Consider the following 21,288-nt stretch of genomic DNA (forward strand, 5'->3'; position numbering starts at 1 on the left):
CAAGTACTGGAGTGTATAAAACCAGACATATCGCTGGAGGGCAAAATCACAAAATTCTGGCTTACTTATTTCAGCCATGTCATGTGATCAAACTCACTGGAAAAAGCAGTTATGCTCGGAATGGTCGGTGGTAAAAGGAAACAAAGCTGCCCAAAAACATGGTTGCTACACACCATCAAAGCTGACACCAAAATGACTAAAAGAAGCCATACAAGATCGCAAAATGTGGAGAGTGCTGGTCCATAGAATCACCGAGAATCGGACATGACTGAATGGAAAGCATCACCATCAGTCATCACTGGCAACTAAGAATTGAAAAAAGGTGACAACGGTGTGTGTGTGTGTGTGTGTGTGTGTATCTCCCTTCTCATGAAACAAGATGATGGATCCTGCTCATGTCACTAGTTTGTTTCTATTTTTCTTAATCCCAGCCCCTGCAAAGCTCAATGGTCAATGAGTGCTAGACAAAAACTCAGCCCTCCCCTCCAAATCAGTGCTGCAGACTCAGATTTGGTGTGGGCATTCCTCCTGGGATTGCTCTGGTGATCTCATTGTTACATGGCATCCATGGTAGCTATGGCAACCTACAGGCCCAAGAAGGAAAAGATGGATGCATTTAGAGTCCTACAATTGCCCATTGTGGCTGGTGTTCGGGAGGCAGCCTGTGAGCCAGAGGGTGGGGTTGGGTGTGGCTCATGCACAGGGAGAAAAGAAGCAAATGGGCCAAAAGTGAGGGGAGGGGCTAAACTCTTAACCCCACTCTCAGGGGGTGGGGCTGCAGTATGGAAGAAAGGTGTAGGAGGGAACCCCACGAAAGCAGCATTGGCTCTTGTGCCCCACAGCTTGACGGGGCATCACCGGCTTTTCCCGCACCCTCTTCCAAGCTGGATGAGGTGACAAGACTCACACCATCTGCTCTCCCCCCTGCCACCCACCCAGGAGGCTCCAGCACTATCTCTGTCTGGCAAAAAAAGTCTAGCACTGAAAGCAGAAATCTACATAGTCTGGGAAGTGGTGCCTGTAAAGAGCAGCAGCAAAGAGCCAGCAAAAGCAACTTGTGTTGCCAAAATTTTGGGCGTCTGCAAAAGAAGGGGCTCTCAAAATTGACCTGAGGGACCTTAGTGAGCTTAGCAAGTAGAGGGAAGAGGTAGCATTATCAGGCCTTCGAGGTAATCCAGTCAGGAAACCAAAACCATGAGTACTAACATTACCTTATTGTAAAGTTACAGTAACAGAATCTTGCAAATCTGAAAGCACTTGCCCCCTCCCCTGCCATTACTTTCCAGAGAACCAGGGAGGGTCCCTTCTGAGACACTTTCTCTCCCCCCTCCCTTCTATGGGCTGAAATACCACTTGTCTGACTGTTGCCCTGGATGCGGCTCTTCCTCCTGTCTCCTGAAGTTATTTTTGCAGCCCATGTCAAGCATTGACCATCCTCCAGTGGTCCAACTGGTTAGCCAAGATCTTGGTTGGCCTCAGCCTCTTGAGGTACAGGATCCTCAAGAATGGAGGATTTCAGTTGTGCTCCATTTGGTCCTTCCTGGATTAGGATCCAGTTTCCATCTGGCTCATCAAAGTGGCAAATGTACCAGTGGGACAAACACCTCTTAAAATACTTACTGGAGCCTTTGTTGAAAACTGAAACTAAAGATTTGTCTCTCACAATCCAACTCTACTACAACAGACTTCTCTAAGAAGAAATACCATGGGCACAACAGGAAAAAACAAAAGGACTTTGAGTTTCTTAATTTTAATTATTTATATACATTTGCATATTGCTTCAGCTGTATCAGAAATTACAACATGTTTCAATTTGCTCTGTTAAGTCTTGTCCTCCATTTTTGGGGTTCCTTGAACACTTCAGGTGGCCACTTAGGGGATGTGCTTGTATTATTTGCTAAATACACTGAATAAAGAGTTTTTGTTTTTAAAAGAGTTATACTTGATTGAAAAAAATAACAAAACCCAACTTAAGATATGAACAGAAATTTTTGGGACTAAGTGATTAAATTTGATATGCAAATTAATATGCAAATATCTTGTTTTGGGACCTTGAAATCTGGTAGCCCTAACTACTTATCTATGACTATGTTCAGTGCCTCCTACCATTATTTTTCCCCAAATTGGTGAAATGGGAGGATGGAGAAAAAAAAACATGCTGCCAAACAGAGAGAGAGAGGGGGTGGGGGGAAGAGAAAGAAAGTACTGGGTAGGGAATCCCAGTATGAATGCTTTGGACAATTAGTTCCTGGTGAATTTTCTTCCCCTTGTGGCTGATTTTGTGACAATGCAACCTTTTAGCTCCTGTGCAACTGAGTGGTTCAAAATCTCCCAGAAGTCTCCATTTTTAGTTTTGGGTCACCCACATCCCAGAAAAAGCCGGATAGGTTACAAAAGTCATTGAATCTGCTGATTGTTACGTACTGCTTGCACATAATCCTGGAAGGCAAGACCGAGATATATTTACTTAAGCCTTGTAAACACAGTTCATAAAATGTGGAAAAGTTTGGCTTAAACAAACATTAAGGAAATAATCTGAGGCTGCTTCCAAATAGATAGTTGTGGAAAATATTTGGTAGTTCCATAAGGTAGAAAAAATGAAAGAAGAAACAATGTAAAGTGAGAGAAGGCACACAGTGGGACCCGGCTTAAAAATGCAAATATAATGAGAGTATAAACTGAGTAGTTATCATTAAGAAAGGCAGAATAGAATTCTGGAGATAAATGTGTGTAACAAAATTATTGTGGCTAAATAAGGTTGATGAAATTTTCTGAATAATATCTGAGTTTCTCACAACCTCTGTATTTAATGTGGATTTGCAAACTTTAGTAGCAGCACTAAACCTATTATTAAAGCTACCTCATTAGTGTAACCCAAAGCCTCTTGTGATTTCCATCCTTCTATTTTTCCTCTGTGTTTGTTTTTAATTCAGTGCATCTGTTCATGGACTGATGAAATATTGCTGAAAACAGCACGGAGCCCAGTTCTGTTCCACAGCTGTTGTGTTGAACAATTGTTCTGTTGAATGGAACTTCCCCCACTTTGTGCTTTGCTACACTAAATACATTTGAAGAACTCTATACTTCACTAGCCCAATGACCTTAATAAAAGTACTTATACAAGTGATAACTTTATTTCATTCAATTTACTTGTATTTTAGGGTATTCTGAAAAATGTAAATAGCACAGGGTTGATATTCATCATGTCAATAAATTTCCACTCATGACAGAGCTTCCTCTTCCATCTCTGCAAACTCCTGCAGTCTCAGATCTGCTCTGAAGTATCCTCCAACATTTGAGAGCAGATTAGGAGGGCACATGATAGGTTTTAGAGACAAAATGAATAATTTCTAGTGATGGATAGTAGTCTGTTGGTGAAACATCACCATTTATCTTCTCAGAAGAATGAAACAGAAGATTCCTCTTTCTTTAGTTTCATGAGCAAAAGACAAACATGAAGGATTTAGGTTATATTACATCTTATTATCCGTATGTGTTCCATTTTTACACAAAGAAAAAATTACTATTTTCATTTCTTTAATTTAGGTGTCAAGTGATACTGAGAATGAGGAATGGGAAAAAATAACTGGCTAATATCACTCATAACATCAAAGCCATATGACACTTTTCAATCATATTTGTGTAATTATATTGAACTTGTACATTGAATACCACCATCTTCTAGCCAGAACCCAGTACCATAGGAGTTCAGAACAAAAATGGATTTTACAAAAAGGAATCTAGCATTTGTTTTATAATGATACTGATACTGATGCAGTATGCCGTTATTTATTCCCTGGGGCTTATATGCCACATTGGGGTCAAAGACTCTGAGCACATACAGACTTTCTCACAGTAAGGAGTCTAGAAACAAAGCAGCACGATACAATTAAATTACAAATTCAGTCACTCTGGCGCTCAAGGAACATTCAAAATTACAAACAGAAAAAAAAAAGCCATAACTAGAGGAATCTACTTCTCAAAGCCATTTCACCTCCCAAGGCTCTCTAGGACAGCCATGTCTTAATGGCTTTCCTAAAAGGAAAGAAAGGGCAGAGAGGAGTCCAATTTCAGAGGTCTTCTGTTCCAAAGAAGCAGGGCTGTCAGTGAGAAGGCTTGTCTCCATGTTCCCTTAAGACTGTCATCTTAAATCCTTCTAAATCCTAAATCCTAAACCATGTTCCCTAAAGATTGTCATCTTAAATCCTTCTAAATTCTAAACCATGCGAGCTAAATTATGGAAATGATAGGGAAATTAAAGAAAAAAAAAGTTTCTTTTATTATAGAAGATCTAGCTATCGATCTGCCTTTGTTTACCTACATCTATTTTCCACTTAACAATAGTGCTTGTTGACTCTTTCTTCTTCCACAGGAATCTTATGTAATAACATGAACTGATGCAGTATGCTGTAAACTGTGTTGCCACATATAAGAAATCGTCATACACAAAAATTTAAGATAAACATGCTTAAAAACCTTTAAGAAAAATACTACTTCAAACTGCCCTATATGTTTGTACTTTGGTTAGGGGAATAACCCAAATGAAGAAACATGAAAGATTTTAGTCTATGCAGCACACAGAAATTAAATCAATTTAAAGAAAAAAAAATTTGGCAAAATGAACAGCAAGATTCAGGCAGTGAGAATTATGTCACAGCAAGGGGTGCCAGTATTTGGAAATTACTGGTCTTTGTGGATTATCTTTGATTGCCAACTGACAGGAATCCTTTTTGTTAATAGCATTTTGAAAGATGGTGGTAAATCAAAAAGCAATCAAATTTCCAAGATTCAGGCTGGTTGGGAGAAACTGTTTTTTGCCACCTTTATATAATGAATTGAAGGGAATGAGTGCTAATTTCTTTGAAGATGACAATAATTACTATTTAATTTGTTCCTGATGAAGAGCAATTCTCTGGTTTATTTGTGATGTGTTCTTGTGATAAAATAAAACAGTTCATTTTGCTACTATACCTTTTATTGTTTTGAAGGAAGTAGATTTTTTTTTTTATCCTATGACATTCTCTGCTTTTCTTGTTAAATTCACCTGCAAAAAATCAGCAACTGTATAATCTTAGGTTCTCTATATATTTATGTCAACCTTTGTTTTGTAAATTGTTTCCTTTTGTCTGAGTGATGTTTAGAGACAGCATTTGATCTCTTTAGGAACTGATATTTATTTATTTAAATTTATTGGCCACCCAACTGTAGGGGACTCTTATGTGTGTTGCTGTGAGGTCGGGAAGAGGGGATGGAGGTAGTGCAAACATTGTTTGGAACCTCTCAAGATTAAATACAAATAATACTTGGACTTTTGTGTTTATGTGTGTTTGCTTTCCAATGTAAAGTTTTCATGTAACATATAGAATGGTCAGGTAATGGCTCCAGAGAGATAGTTATGTTAATGTGTTGCAACAAAAGCAAAATGTGGGGCATCTTGAAGAATAATAATATGTTTATTGTGGCACAGGCTTCAGTTCATCACAACATGGACTATTATACTAGATGGATGGGTAGATGGATAGAGTATTTGTGGGGAGGATATAAGCAGTAAAGTTAATGGGAAATAAAAAGCAAAAATGCAGATGGTGACGTTTACATCTATGTAAAATCATGATGTTGTGATGATGTGGCCAAAGGGGAAGGGGACGGCAGAGGATGAGATGGTTAGATAGCATCACCGAAGCAATGAACATGAAACTGAGCAAAGTCAGGGAGGCAGTGAAGGACAGGAGGGCCTGGCGCAATATGGTTCATGGGGTCACGAAGAGTCGGACACGACTTAACGACTGAACAACAGCAACAAAATCGTGATGTCACAGGAAATGGCAGCAGTTAAGCAACCTGAATCAGATCTAGGTAGTATTTGGAAAGGAGACCACCAGGACATCCCAGAACTGTAGGCTAGTCTAGAAAGCTGAAAAAAACATCCTAAAGGAGTTGTACAAAATAAAGGTGGGATATAAATTTAATTAAGAAATATCCATATTGCTGCCAAGAAAATTTCAGGAATGTGTCCATATGGTCACCAGAGCTGCCATATGCTCTTGAAAATCATTATAATTACAGTTTACAAAAGCAGTTGCTGGAGATAGCACAGATATTCTGACACTGATAAACTAATTCATACCTATAACATGGTTAAAAACAAAGCCTATTGTTGGAGACATCTGAGATCAAAAAGAAAAAATAAAGATCATCTTCCCACATAACTGCCTCACTTATAGATAAAACTATACTGGCTTTCTTTCCTACAAATAGATACCTCTTTACAAGTAAATTAGACTGAGTTCAGTTGTGACCTACTCTTGGGTAAATATGTATAACTAAAATCGCCATCAGGGCAAATTCATTTTCTGGTGACAGATTTATGTTGTTTTCTTGGCAAGCAAGAACATAGACATGGTTGCTATTGTTTTTTTCTGGGAAATATGTGTAAGACCAGTTGTATGTAAGAACAGAGAAACAATCCCGTAGCTTTTAGAAAAGAGCCAGTTTTGTAGGATTTACTTATTATTGATTAGATTTGTATCCTGCCTTTCTTCCAGGAATCCAAGATGCCATAGACTGTACTCCCTCCTTGAATTTTTCTTTACAACCACTACCCTGTGAGGTAGACTTAGCCAAGAGGGAATAAGTGGCTCAAGGTCACCCTGTGAATTTTCATGGCTGAGGATGGATTTTAACAGGTCCTAATTGAACACTGTAACTACTACTCTACACGAATGTAGTAATAATAATAGATGTAGCACTATTGTGTGTCCTCAAAACATTCAAAATTGGTCTTGTGGACTGTGCTTGTGATGTACGGATAAAATGTACTATATAAAAATGTGGCCCTTAGCTAATATGATGTACGTGGTGCTGGCTAAGGGCCAGATTTTTATACTGTACATTTTAAAAACTGCCTCTTCCTCCAGAATGCATAGTTCCTCTTTAATTCCTTTTTAAAAAAATAAATTTATTACACTTTAAAAGATTACATTTAACATTTCTTTAAAACATTGCAGATTAATATGCATATATCTGGGAGGGAAGGAGGGAGGGAGGGACTATATACTTTCAAGGTTTCCTACATAGTCAAGAACCCCAATACCTTTGCTCATCCTGCTGCTCGTGTAGATACCAGGAGCTGATTGTTGAGGATGCAGATCTTTCTCCATTCACTGAGCAGAGATGCCCATGATTTGTACCAGGTGAAGGACCAAGGAGGTGGTAATTCAACAAAGGCTCAAAGGAAAAGATGGATTTATCAGGGCTAGCTCTTCTTCCCCTTCTTATATCTTTGGTCGCTCACTCTTATGGGACTTCTTTCTTTCCTTCCTTTCTCCAGAATAGACATGTCATGATAACATTCCTAGCAGCTAAGCTTCCAAGCTCTGGCCTCAGGGAGCTGTGAAATGAAGGAAGATGTGGGATGTCATAATATATTATAGAGACCAAAAATATAGGTTGGGCTAGAATGAAAGTTCCATGACAGGTATGGGTTTCTTGCAGGCCTCTTCCTTGTGGGAATGGGTTTGTTAGTAGAATTCCCCTCTTTCCTTGAAACAGGAGCTGGAACTGGATCCTGACAATGTTGACACATGTGTGAGTGTGTATACGTGTGCAGGTATAGCAAGGGATGGTACTGTACAAACAGGGCTCTCGTCTCAGTATTTTTGGTCTCTATCATTTACTGTGTTTTTAATGTAACTATTCCATTTTTATCTGTGAATCTAAAAAAAATACTCAAGACAATGTGTATGTATTTTAATGCCTCTTTTTCTCTCAAACTACTATTTAAACCTGCATTTTCTCTCTCTCTGTAAATAGAAGCTTTTTTTATAACAGTTAAAGAAGATTCAAATCTAGTGGGGCACTTTAATTTTTGATTTCCATGTAATGTAAAGAAATGTGAATTCAGTTACCATATTGATACAATAATTAGGATATATTTTCTCAGATATTGATACAGCGGTACCTCTAGTTACAAACTTAATCCGTTCCGTGACTCTGGTTGCAACTCGAGTTGGTCGCAACTTGAGGTAAATTTTCCCATAAGGTTCAATGTAAATACGGTTAATCCATTCCGCCCTCCAAATTTGGTCGCACCATGAGGCAAATTTCCCCATAAGGTTCATTGTAAATACATACGGTTAAATAGTTCTGAAACATATGCATTTTATTTTTAAACCACAAAAACATGAAAATAGTCGAGATGGTCGACTTCACCATCTTGTACTCCAAGACCAGATCAGTCACACCAATACCACGATCGTGCTTTTCTATAATGTCCTTCTTAAGTTCGATCGTCACTTTTTTCTTCAAAGCCTTATTCTTGCCAAGCCTGCTCTGCATTTTCTTTAGAGCCATGCTGACAAGCACACCAAACACCTTCCAAACGCCACAAAACACACCACAAGCCTCACCGAACGTCTCCTTGCTACCGCGATCTCGCCCACAGGGAGCCGCGACCGCGTGGCAGCAGGGAAAATGGCCGCGGATCCGGTTCGTAACTCGAGGCAGAGTTTGCAAGTCAAGGTAAATTTTTGGGGCCGGAGCTGGTCGTATCTCGAAAAATTCGTAAGGAGGGGCGTTCATAACTCGAGGTACCACTGTATATTTAAACACCTGATATTCTAACATTCAGTTATTAGAATAGGTAGGAATAACAGAACCAAAAGGTACAGCTAATGCATTGAACTAGGGAACTACTGACCCCAAAGGCTAAACTGAACTAAACAGTTGATGCTGTTTGCAGACTTTCTATAAACTTGGGGCTGGGTGGGCCTCCTTTTGGAATTAATTCCCCAGTATCAAGGCTCATAACAAGAATGCTTGGCTAGTTTCCTTTCCAGATATTATCTGGGACAAACAGTATTATTAACGCAATGGACAAAGTTGACTTCGAAGGCACATTTGGGAAAGAGCATGCCGATTATATTCCTTTTAAAACTTTGAGGCTTGGGTCAATGGAATTTCCTGTCCTGTTCAGCAAAGTTCTCAGACAGGCTTCATACTGAGGGAGCAATGGATTTAACCAGGGCCACCAAATTAAACCCTCCAGACTATGTAGTACTCAGTTGCTTCGTTCCCATGGAGTAGACTGACACCACTGCTAAAAAGAAACGGTCCCCAAAACTTAATGCCATAACAATTATAACAAAATCTCTAAGGTGCCCCAAAACTCTTTTAACTGAGAGGTTACTATCTCTAGAAAGCTTTGAGAGGTGAAATATATAAGTTATAATAGGAACTCAGCATTCTTGTAGCCAGTAGATGGTGCTTTTTTTTTTTTAACATAAAATCGATGCCAGAGAAAGGTATTGAAAATATTTATTCCATTTGGAAAAAATGTCCTCATGGTTTATAGTTTCAGTCAGTGGTTTTCAACTAGTAATCTAGGTGGGGCATGGGGTAACTTACAGAAACTTAATTCTTTCAAAATTACTATAAATGATTAAGTATAATAGCAGAATGCCTATAAAGATATACATGTTCTGTATGAACTGATATAATTAAATTAATTTATAAATTAATTTATAATATATTAAATTAATTAAAATGAACTGTATAATTCTTTTATACATTTACTTACAGGAATCACAATAGAGTTGGGTGGTCTATAAATTGAATAGATGCAAGAATTCTGGAAAACTCAAAAACTTGCATATTTTTTGTACTATAAGTGGGTCCTTATAAAGGCATTACCTAACTACAAACTACAAATCTTGGGAATTCTCCGCCCCTTCCCTAAGACCAATACAGCTATCGTTGTTGTTTTTTTTAGGCAAAATATATAGTAGTACCTGTTGCTGGAGTGCTGTTTGATCAACCTATGCTGTATAACATTCTAAGCAACCTTGAAACATTAAACTCTATAGACATTTTATTCCTAAAACCAGGGCACATACTGTGGGAGGGAATAATGACCAGATTGAAATAGTGAACAAACAATAATTAAGATCAAAATCTAGAAGTAATCATAAATAGATCTCTCTTGCTGGAATGAATCACAAAATTGCATAGAAACATGCATAAAGGTTGCTGTTGATAATTAAAAGAAAGCTACTTTGGGAGGGAAGGAGTTTAATCTGAGAAACAAGAAGCAATAAAAACAGAATGCCGGTTACCATTTAGTCAGAGACTCAAGAAAAATGCATGGCATGGGGCTGGGTTATTTGAGGGACCGCCTCTTCCCGATTACATCTGCCAATCCCATCAGGTCTGGCAGAGAAGGCATGCCGCAGGTCCCGCCTGTCAGGAAATTACATTTGATGGGTCTCAGGAGGTGGTTCTTCTCTGCCATGGTGCCCGCTTTGTGGAATCTTCTCCCCCTGGAAGTGAGGTTAGCTCCATCCCTCTTAACATTCCGCAAGTCCTTCAAGACCTGGCTGTGTGATCAGGCCTGGGGGTCCCAGGGGACTGGGGAGATTTTGCGACTGTTCCTTTACTGTGGTTAACATTATCCTCTCTTGTTCCATGTGCTTTTTTATAGTTTTTATAGTTTTAATAATGACTGTTTATATGTATTTATTGTTTTTCTTTTTTAATTGAGTGTTGTTCACTGCCCAGAGTCGCTTTTTTGTGAGATGGGCAGCTATACAAATATGATAAATAAATAAAAAATAAATAAAATAAAAAAAGGAAGCATCTCCAGAGGACTTTGAGTGGGTTAAGATACATGAAGAGAATGATGATGTTTCTGGGACAAGTAGGGGAAACCATAGAGGAGATCTTTATCCATATACATTACAGAATTCTCTGTTTAAAAACAATACAAGAAGGTGATGAACAGGCTAGGGTAGGGATGACAGGACAGATGAATATCCATTTATACTAACCCATGTCAATCTAATTACATAGTGGAAAGAGAGGAGACTATAGCTTCACGAAGTAAAACATTCAGACAACAGATCAGAAAGATGCAATTCTGAGCTGAAACAACATGTGAGGGGTAGGCTAATTTTCAAAAGGGCTATCTTAGAGCTGTCTAAAATGGGGCTGTGGTGTGACAATGGGATCTATTCCACAGAAGAGATGCAGACTTGTTGGATGTTACAACCTCTCAATCTTGTAGCTTTACTGCTACAGTTCCTCTCCTGAAATCAGGCTGGAAGAAAACCATCTGAGAAGTGGGGAAGAACTAGAGAAGGAAAAGATTACTGTCAGGAGCAGCATTTAACCCTACTCTGCATACAAAGTCTCATATAAACATTGAAATAACCCTGGTCGAATTACATGTCAACGATGTGAACAGAAAGCTGGCACAGCCCTTACACTATACAAAGTTAAGCAGGGCATTTTGAATGCACACTATTTTTATGGGGATTTGTTTAGAGCTTCAAAACAAGGGAACTGCAAATATGGCAGATACAGATGTTTGAATGCCCTTTTCAGTCACTACTCTGTAACATCTCCTTTGGCAAAAAATAGCAAATTCCAAACATTTCCTGTAGCCAACTAAGGGCCTTTTTCTTTATGACTTTATTTCATGGCTGACTGTTTCAGATGGGGTTTCTCCTATCCCATGCAGTTTGGGAGAAGTGATATCGTTGTTCGGCAAGGTAGACAATGGAGTTGGAGGGGAATTACAAGGGATGTGGCAGTGCTTTCATTGTCTTCTGAAAGTGCTCAGGGATGACTTTCACTATGTATATGCTAAAACATAAATCAATATTCTATATTGATTTGTCTTGCTTATAGGGTCTATAAGCCAAATATATAATGAATATAAGCAGCAAATATGGTAAATAAAATATCACCCTTGGTAAGCATTGTACTAACCTTAAATACAAGGACAAGGACATTCTAGTTGCAACCTTTATTATGAAAACCCATAATAGGGCTCCTCTTGGAAACAAATAATGTATTTGTAGACTTAGGCTTTGTGATGCTTCTGTGCAACTGAATTCTCCAGAGATGTTTATTGCTATATTATGAAATTCTTTCAGATATGAAACTACAGACCTAATAATATATTGTTCCTCAGTTGCTGATTAGCTAAACTGAAGATTTCAGCTTATCAAAATGAATCCTTTAATCACCTTAAGGTTTAATGGTCATAGTACAAAAGAGACCCAAAGACCTTGGGTGGGATTATTTATCCTAGGAATCTTCTTAAGGTTTCTGTTTACTCTCCTTAATGCAAATTGGAATGTATTGCTGTAAGAAACATTGTTGTATGATGATTCCATAAAACCATATAAATAAATAGATTTAAAACAAATGTCTAACTTATGGACAAGGATGCACAACATATTTTGTGTTGCTAAAAACCCGAAGAAAATCTATGTGGTTGCTAAGAGTGGACACTGACTTAATGGTACATAATAAAAAAACCCTGAAGTTTAAGTACCTTAAACAATTTATTTTCCCTGGTCACAGAAATGCAATATCCTTAGTCCCATTTTCCCCTATATTGCCCACAACAGTCTGGACAAACATTTCACATGTTACTGAAGTTAGACTGTGCAAATCAGGAAAACATGTAATTACATAAAAAGAACTCTGCTGGATCAGATCCTAGACCTAACGTTTTGTTTCTACAATAGACAAGACAATGCCCATGGAAAGTTGCTGGATATGAGTGCTTGTTTTCTGGCAACTCACATTAAAAGGTTAGAAGAATGTAATGGAAGAAACACCCAGTTATCATGTCTTGTAGCCGCTGATAATCTATGTTCCACTGATTTATTTACCACCCCTCCCTTTTAAAACTATTCAAATGGTGTCAACCTTTACATTTTGCAGTAGGGAATGCCAAAGTTTAGCTATACGTTATTTAAAGAAATACTTTCTTTTCAATGTTCTGAGTTTTTTCCATTCAGATCAATTAGATGACTTGGGGTTAGTATTAGGGAGAAAAATATCTTCCTATCTAGTGTGTTCATGTCAGGCACAAATGTAAAAAGTTTGATGATGATCTCTTTTACTAGCCTTTTTTTTAATTAAAAATTTCAAGCACTGCAAACTTTCCTTATATGGATTAGTTTCAATTTCTCAATCATTTCAGTTGCCATCTTCTATATCTTTTTTCTGCAGTATCTTTTTTGAGATGCGCTAATTTGAATTGTACACACTATTTCCAGTATAGTTGCACCACAGAATTTTATTAAAACATTATTGGGAATTTTATTATAGATTTATTTTTCAATTTTCTCCACCCAAGAATTCCCCCTTTTCAGAAAAGCTAAATCCTGAGTCATTTCATATGTAATGTATGTAATTTCTTGGAATCCAATCTTTGAAGAAACACATCTAAGAAATCATAAAGGAAGAGCAGTACTGTATAACGTATTCTTGCAATAGTTTTGGTAACAGGTCGAACTTCTGCCCGGCCTATTACTGTTACACAAAACCACAGAGACCCATGAATGATTTAGGAATAGTTCTTCTATTATATCAGGCCTCTTTCCTTTGGTCAGTTGATCAGACTTCCAATTTTTACTTCCAATTCTGAGCTATTAGTGACAATCATAAAATAAGGTTTCTAGATGTGAGTGAATGAACTTCCTTTCTGTCTACTGAGACTTGAACCTTTGAACTACTGTGTGGCATTTTATATAAAAGGTGAAAGAGTTTGAAACCCATGTTATCTAACCTCAGTAGTGACATTCAAAGTACTGGACTGGCATTACTGCATTACAGATTACAAAACTAAGCACAGCCTTACAGAACTAACTAAAATACCACTTTTCAGTGGAATGATCCCAGCCCCTATTAACTTTTCAATAGCGGCATTCTTTTCTAAACTTTCTGGTCATTTGCTTCTACATTCAGTGAGAATATTTGTTTGATGGAAATGTGTATACTGAAGTTAATTTTTAAGAAATTTGCATAGTACAATCCAAAGAATCTACAGAAACAGTAAATGTGATTTTGGAAGTTTGGCATCTTACTAGGTATAGGTAAAAGCCCAAATCCTTTAATTTGAATTAAAACTCAAGTTTTATATGACTCAGTGTTAGTTGTATGAAATTTAAAGTCTCAATATGTACTTGAGAAATGTAGGGAGGTCTAGCTATTCCTTCTTTTCACAAATTAATAAGGAGCAAACATGTATAAGGAACTCTTATAGCTTATCATAAAGATTTTTAATAATGATAACAAATGCTGGAAGGCACAATTTTGGTCAGAGGAGCATTATAGGAGTGTTTAATCTTTTCTTGCTAAGTTTCAAAACCTCAAATACAAAAGAGCAAACAACCTGCAGGTAGAAACCTACTTATAATCTCCATTTAATGAACCTAATATTGCTGATGCATTCTGTTGACACTACATGGTATTCCATTTTGATGCAGTGTTTTGTTTTCCAAATTTTAATATTTTACATGAAAATACAATATGCACAATGAAAATGTTTTGTAAAACCTGAGGAATCTATATTCTGATGTAAATACTGATTGACTATTTGGCAATACTGGGAGTAAGGCAAAATTCTGATAAAACCATTTGGGATCAAAGAGACTGAGATTTCAAGAGTTGTGGTGATTTATGATTTAGCAAGTCCAAGATGAATGTTCTACAGAGTTCTACAAGCATTTAGTACAGTATTTGGATCAAAGCCTGTTCACTGGGTGCTAAGTAGAAAGGATTTGGGGCTGTAAGGCAATCATCCATTTCCAAGCAGTAAAGATAAATAGAAAATAGGACTAATCTCAGGTAGGGCTTTGCTTATCCACTGTGGGATCCACAAAATTGCCACTGGAATTTTATACATTGGGTCCAATTTAGAATTAGTATTGCCTGCCAGGGTGTCTCAGTTGTCCCCACTTTTCCTACCAGTATATCATAAATAATACAGATTCTAGTGCCACACTCCACCTGCACCCTCCCTCTCTATTTTTGCACCAAAGTAGTCCTATGAAATTGCTTTGTGTTTTCTGTTGCTTAAGGAAGGGGGAAGTAGCAGAGAAAACTTCTGGAAATTGTTTGATTTACAACAATAACAATGCTGAAACCTTGGAAAATCTTAAATATTTTTCCAACCCTAAAAAAAGATTAATGTTCTCATGCATTTCATATACACTCCCACAGATGACATTAGATTGAGGACCCATCCTTAATTCTTATTCACTTCCTCAAATATTCAAAATATCTCACTGCATTCCTTTTAAACAATATGATCTAAACTGTGAATTTTGCTGTTTGCTGGAGCTGTTATTTTTAGGGATATATTGCAAAGTAGCTCATTACATTGAGTACATATTTTATTACAACATGTTGAATTATAATCACAAGGTCCAGCATGTTTTGGAAATAACTATCTGTATTAAAAATGGAAACATATTGTGAGTGCATTGACAAAATACCCCAAATATCCAAACTCAACTTGTGAGAAAGGCAGAATTTACAGAATTAAACTCTGGTTCTTCAATTGAAAACAAAGGAAAAAATACATTTATTCTTTTCATGTTATTTTTGAGTCCAATTAAATTTATACAGATTTGTAGCTTGCATCTCCCTTTCAGAAAGAAAATGTCAATTTTGTATGTTTTGTTACTTATATTGGAATTTCCCACTTTTGATATTTAAAACTAGGGTTCAAGCCATTTTCTGAAGAGTTGCCTCATGACAGTGTTTTGGAAGCCAGTCAATTCACATATAAAGACTGTGTACAGCTGCCTTAGAAATCTGTAATGCATCAAGCAGTGCTGCAATTTCTTATATCAATCACACAGCATTACTGTGATCACCCACAAGATTCCCATGAGTGGCTAAGTCATATGTCTACAGGATATATTTTTTATTGCTACAGTAACCATACACTTGTTATTGATATAATAATATGGTTATTGTAAAGTACAGCCTCCTCTGTTACCACTTTTATAAATCCATCCAAACCCCATTAAGTGATAATAAGAGAAGGATGCTATGGTGATGGACTACCTTCAGGTGCACTCAGGTGCATTTTTACTCAGAATTCAACCAAATTGAGATACCCCAAAGAAGTAGCCTGCCACCTGAATTTGGAATAATCCAACAGCCCACTTGTTTTTGTTTTACCTGTATTCCTTTAAGAAAACAGTCAGACCTTACATAAAGCAGTCATTTGAAACTGCATATACCAGGGTTTGTACTTTCTAGTACAGGTGGTCCTTGGTTAACAACCACTTGTTTAATGATCATGCAAACTTACAACAGCACTGAATGAGTGGTACTTACAACCAGTCCTTAAAGTTTTGGCTGTTGCAGCACCCCCACAGTAATGTGATTGCGATCTGGGCTCTCAGCAACTTGCCCGGATTTCTGACCGTTGCAGTGTCCCATGCTCATGTAATTGTGATTTGCAACCTTCCCTGCCAGCTTCCCACAAGCAAAGTTAATGGTCATGTGAGGTCTTCGTTTAATGATCTGCAGTGATTTGCTTAACAATGGTAACCGGGGACTGCTGGAACTGCTGTCACTAAGTGGTGCAGTCACGTGATGTTGCACTTTATGACCACATTGCTTAGCAACAGAAATTCTGGTCCTAATTACCATTATTAAATAGGACTACCTGTATAGTGAAACTCATTTAGTGAACCCTGATTTAGCAAATTCTGGAAACTGACAAACTATATCTGGACATCATCTCAAACAACAAAGTCCATTGTAACGGAAGTAAACTGAATGATTCACATAAATTAATATGTTTTGAATAATTATATGCAACTGGCACAATTCACATAATTTGCCTTGATTTACATCAAAGTGTAATTACTCAAATAGCATAAATTGATGCAAATTGTATCATTTGCCTAATTACACAAATGACCTAAAATGGTTGAAATGATGTACAGTGAGATTTTAACCCATTTCTTTTTTTTTATAATAATTTGTATTGAAGTTTAAAGATACAAAGATAAAAAACCAATATGAGTGCTGAGAAAACTAATATAAGTGCAAAAACTAATACTAGTGCAGAGAAAAAAAGAAAAAAATAATAAGAAAAAAGAAGAGTTATATAAAGAAATGACTTCCCCTTCATCAAAACAAGTACAAACAATTTCAGTAACTTATCAACTTCTCTGATATTTCAACAAAATATCTCTTCTTCCTATATCTCATCTCTTATCTATAAACAAATTTTAAAGCCTCGTCATTCTGTCCTAATCAGCTAAAGAGTTACCAGAATTAACAACATATATATTTTAACCTTAATCAAGTAAACCAGTTTTATATTCCTTTCCTTTCCTTTTAACACAGTAACTTATCACTTTCTCTAAAAATACAGCGAAAGATCTATTCTTCCCATATCTTGTCTCTTATCTATAAACAAATCTTTAAAGCCTTGTTATTTGGCCCTAGTCAAGAAAAGTCCATTAAGAGCTATCAGAAACAATTTTAACCTTGATCAAATAAACCAACTTTGTATTCCTTCCATTTACTTTTAAGAATATTGATCTTTAATCCCTTTAAATAACATGCCAAAAGTTGATTTCTTTTCATTTTTCTCTTTATCTTTTCTCAGAAACTCCTTCATAAATTTAACATGTTTTTCTTGTATATCCAAGATAAGAAAGTTGTCCAAGTCACTCTTCTGATTTATTATATGTCCCTTTTAGTTATTAAGACATCAGCTGGTTTAATTTGTAAATCCAGTGTAACATCCTTTTCCGTATCATTCTTTTCCCATATCATTCTGTATCATTCTTGTAGCCTGACATTTTTAAATCCACTTTCAGATCCACATTCAAATCAGCCTGAGTCTCTGTTTTATCCAGTAAAATCTGTTACTCTTCTATAACCTCTTTTGAATCCATTTTATAGTAGCAGACAATCTTAAGAGTAATTTCTGAGTGCATTCTTCCCAAATACCCTTGAATTCTTCCAAAGTCAGATTATTTGGCTTCATTCTGTATTAATGGGTCTCTTCTCCTTTAGTTATAATCTTTAGGGTTTTTTTGTTCCCTCTGGTGTCCAACCTTCAAAGTCCCCTCTTATCATTTTTTTTCTAATCAACATTTTCTCATGGGAAGGTTTCTTACACTTAGTTTCAAAATCTTTATATTGTTTAAATAAAATTTTAAACAATCCATAGGAATGATTCTTGTAATAAGTTTCAAAATCTTATTTCAAATCCCTCTGGCTCCTTAGTCTGTTTATAACTTTCCAAAATCAACATTCTAATCACCCTTCTGCTGTTTATTCAAAAATAAGAATTTTTTAAAGTTCTTACATTTGCATAAAATTTCTTTTATCAAGGATAGAAGGAATCTCACCCAGTGTAATGAAACTTGCCTTTTTGAAGGTTCTTAATATTGAAAAATTTGTTAACAAGCAATTTTCAGAAGTGATTAAGAAAGGAAACATGCAAACCAGTGTCCTTTTGAAGGCTCCAAACTGTGGCTTAGGCAGAGATGGTTTTCTCTCAGCTCCCAGAGCTCTAAAACCTGCTAGAGACTGCTATCTAATAGTCTTCTCGTGGGGATCCACTGTATGGAGCCCTTGTGGGCAATCCTGGTCCTCTTCTTCCTCCGGAGAGGAATTGATCCATTAGCCAGCTCCTTGTTCTGCCATGGTTGTTGGCTCTGTTCTCATGGAGCCATCTTCAGTCCACCGTTGCTTCCCTGGAAGTCTGGATTTTAACAAATGTTTCAATATGATGGAACCCCCTCCCCCAATGAACTGTTACACTGAACTTTCACTGCATGCAAATAATTTATTAAATAATGCAAAAGCCAGTTTCTTTTAGCAATGATGTCATATCTGAGCTGTTTTGAACTGTTTCAACATTTTTTTTTCTCATTTTCCATTCCAGGAAGTGAGTCATAGCAAGGGATAGATGTGTAGCATAAAGCAAAGGGCAATTGTTGGGAAATATTTAACTTAAAATAAATAAAGCACTTGGAATTCATGTCTAGCAAACTGCAGCAATATTTTGGCCCAGGACCAATGCCTGAAGAAGTTTAACTGTGTAGTTGTTCAGGAAAAAAAATTAAATGCACTGCTGAAGAATATGGCAAAAAAGTTACAACCAGCTGGTTTCTTCCCAATTATGGTTATAATGATTGAGTAAACCCACTAGTGACTTTTGCCAGCTGCTCTCTTTTGGCTCTTCTTGCCAATAACAGTAGTGCAACAAATCAAGCAGTCAAGGACATGTATTTGCTTAAAATTCTGATTTGGTAGAAGAGAAAGATGCTAACATTTGTTGCTTCAATGGAAGGTTATATAAATCAGGTTAAATGTTCCCAGATTTGTTTGTTCATATTGACAAGTCACGTGGAACAATAGGGCAGAACACACTAGCCTGCTTATTTAGAATAATCCTGAATTATGGAGAAGGTTAGCTTAATACGACTTGTAACTTAGGCCCCTATGAACAACCATATCTGAAGCCCAATTATTTTCATTATGGGATTGAAGGGTATGAATTAAACCAATATATAGCAGGACTTAGTCCTTTCATGCAGGATTACATGTCATTTCTTTATTTTGCCCAAATATAAATAATTGTAGGTAGTTATTAGAGGTATGCTTTGTAATACCAGTAAAGATATCTTTAACAACCAAATGTGCCATTTGTTTAAAAATTATGTCATCATATATTCTAGTAGTGAATCCAAAATTACGTGGGTAATCTATGTTACCCATAACATTGAACATATTATCATCATTATTTTGTTTTTTAATTATGAAAATGGCTGTTTTCCTCATGTTTAAAACCACAAGATAATATCAATTGAAGTTACAGCTTTTCACAGCAAAAAACATGTTTTAAAGTAGTCTTTCACCAAAATTTTTAAATAATTCCTGTCTGAAGTCTAGGCACAACTATTTGGATTTTGCCTCTTATATCCAACATATGACTTGCTCCATTGTTGATCTGAAATCCATTTCCTTTAAATTACAGAGCTATTCCAGTGCAGAGTTTAAACCTGAGGACAAACAAGGTTTAGTATTTTACTGATCTGTAAGCTACTCTGAGAGCCTTTTTAGCTGAGGAATGAAGAAAAAATGTTAATAACAACAACAATAACAATAATAGCTTGGGCAAGCCCATCATTGTATTTTTTTCTGACATGACTGAAGCTATGTGGTTTTAGTTTGATTGCCTTTGGGTGCCATTCTGCTATTATCATGTTATTATTGTTTTGCTATTATTTATTCTAGTTCTGTGGGCTTCTAATCTTAAATTGACTGCCCGGAGTTACAATTGTGAGATGGGCAGCTATATAAATCACCTTGATGGATTGGACCCCTGGCCCATCTTGTCCAGCAGTCTGTTCTCACAGTGACCAACCAATTGCACAAGGAAGCCCGCTAGTCTCCCAGCAGATGGCCTTCCGAGGCAGTCACACAACCCAGCCAAGCCAGTAGCCAGCACCACGTGTCTTTATTTACACCAAAGAGAAACGTTTTCAGGACAAACATTTTACCCAACTCTTATCTAGATTAAGGAGGAACGATAGCTTGAGGCTTCTGGCACGCACACCAGATATTCTACTGTTGCCATCACACTTTTCTTAAATAGATTGGACCAGTGTAGACTACAGGTGGAGACCTCACATTTGAATGTTCATCTCTGGAAAAAGCATTTTTTTCTGCAAAAACAATAACAGCGCACTGAAGGTTTATACTAAAATGCTGTTCTTTTGTTTTGCAGCAAGTAAAGACAGCGTCCACTCTTCCCTCTCAAAATTTGATTTCATGTTATTGTATCCATCACCCTCGCCAGCAATGGAGCGGGGAAACAATTCTGCTAACATTTTCCAGAACTGCTATCGAAACAGATCATGTGTGTCTTGATGGACAAAATGCAAGACTCTATATAAGATACTTTCACATAGTGCTACCGCTGTAAAGTCTTGTGTATTAAGTCAGTTCTCAAGGGCTTGGGATTATTTATGCAGGTTAAATGCTTTTTAAAATCTGTCGTTACATTCTCTAAACCTTTAGAAAGGGGCAAAATAATATGAGCAGCATTATATAGCAATTTATACTTGCCTATTCAGAAGTAAATTCCACTGAGCCTTAAATTCTGTCCCGTGTCAATCTTCACTGCTGATTTTATTTACGTTGACTATATCATCCTATGACTTAAGAATAAAAATATGAATATCTGAAGTTAATGAAGAGAACAATCATTACCCTTTCCAAAGTAATTGCATCGTTTAAAGTAATCCAGCTTCTCGTATACATTAGCGCAATATTCTTGTGCGCATACTCAGTAAAGCTGGTGTAGCCTTCTCTTTTTTCCAGGACTGTGGATGGCGTTTATTACCGGCCATATTCTTTCGACCACGGCAGCGGAAGCTTCAGCCCTCATTAAAGATGGCTAGCCAAGGAAGTCCCACCCCTTATTCCTTGCACTATTATCGT

At 36.9% G+C, this 21,288-nt stretch overlaps 1 long non-coding RNA gene across 3 annotated transcripts; it reads right to left on the bottom strand.

Annotated features, from left to right (window-relative positions):
• Positions 1 to 1,787: 1,787 nt before the first annotated feature.
• On the bottom strand, positions 1,788 to 21,215 carry LOC112542988 (uncharacterized). 3 transcript variants are annotated; one of them, XR_015794857.1, is made up of 4 exons: positions 20,914 to 21,215; positions 7,094 to 7,390; positions 4,972 to 5,044; positions 1,788 to 3,427 (listed from the first exon to the last, which is right to left on the bottom strand). It is a non-coding gene; the product is annotated as an uncharacterized LOC112542988 (long non-coding RNA). The 3 variants fall into 3 exon arrangements; XR_015794856.1 differs by having other exon boundaries at positions 1,788 to 5,044; XR_015794855.1 differs by having other exon boundaries at positions 4,972 to 7,390.
• Between the last annotated feature and the right edge of the window lie 73 nt (positions 21,216 to 21,288).

The sequence above is a fragment of the Python bivittatus genome, unplaced genomic scaffold (assembly GCF_059951505.1).
Source record: "Python bivittatus isolate LINGU-HERP-01145 unplaced genomic scaffold, Pbiv_v1 ctg000080_np1212, whole genome shotgun sequence".
Lineage (NCBI taxonomy): Eukaryota > Metazoa > Chordata > Lepidosauria > Squamata > Pythonidae > Python > Python bivittatus.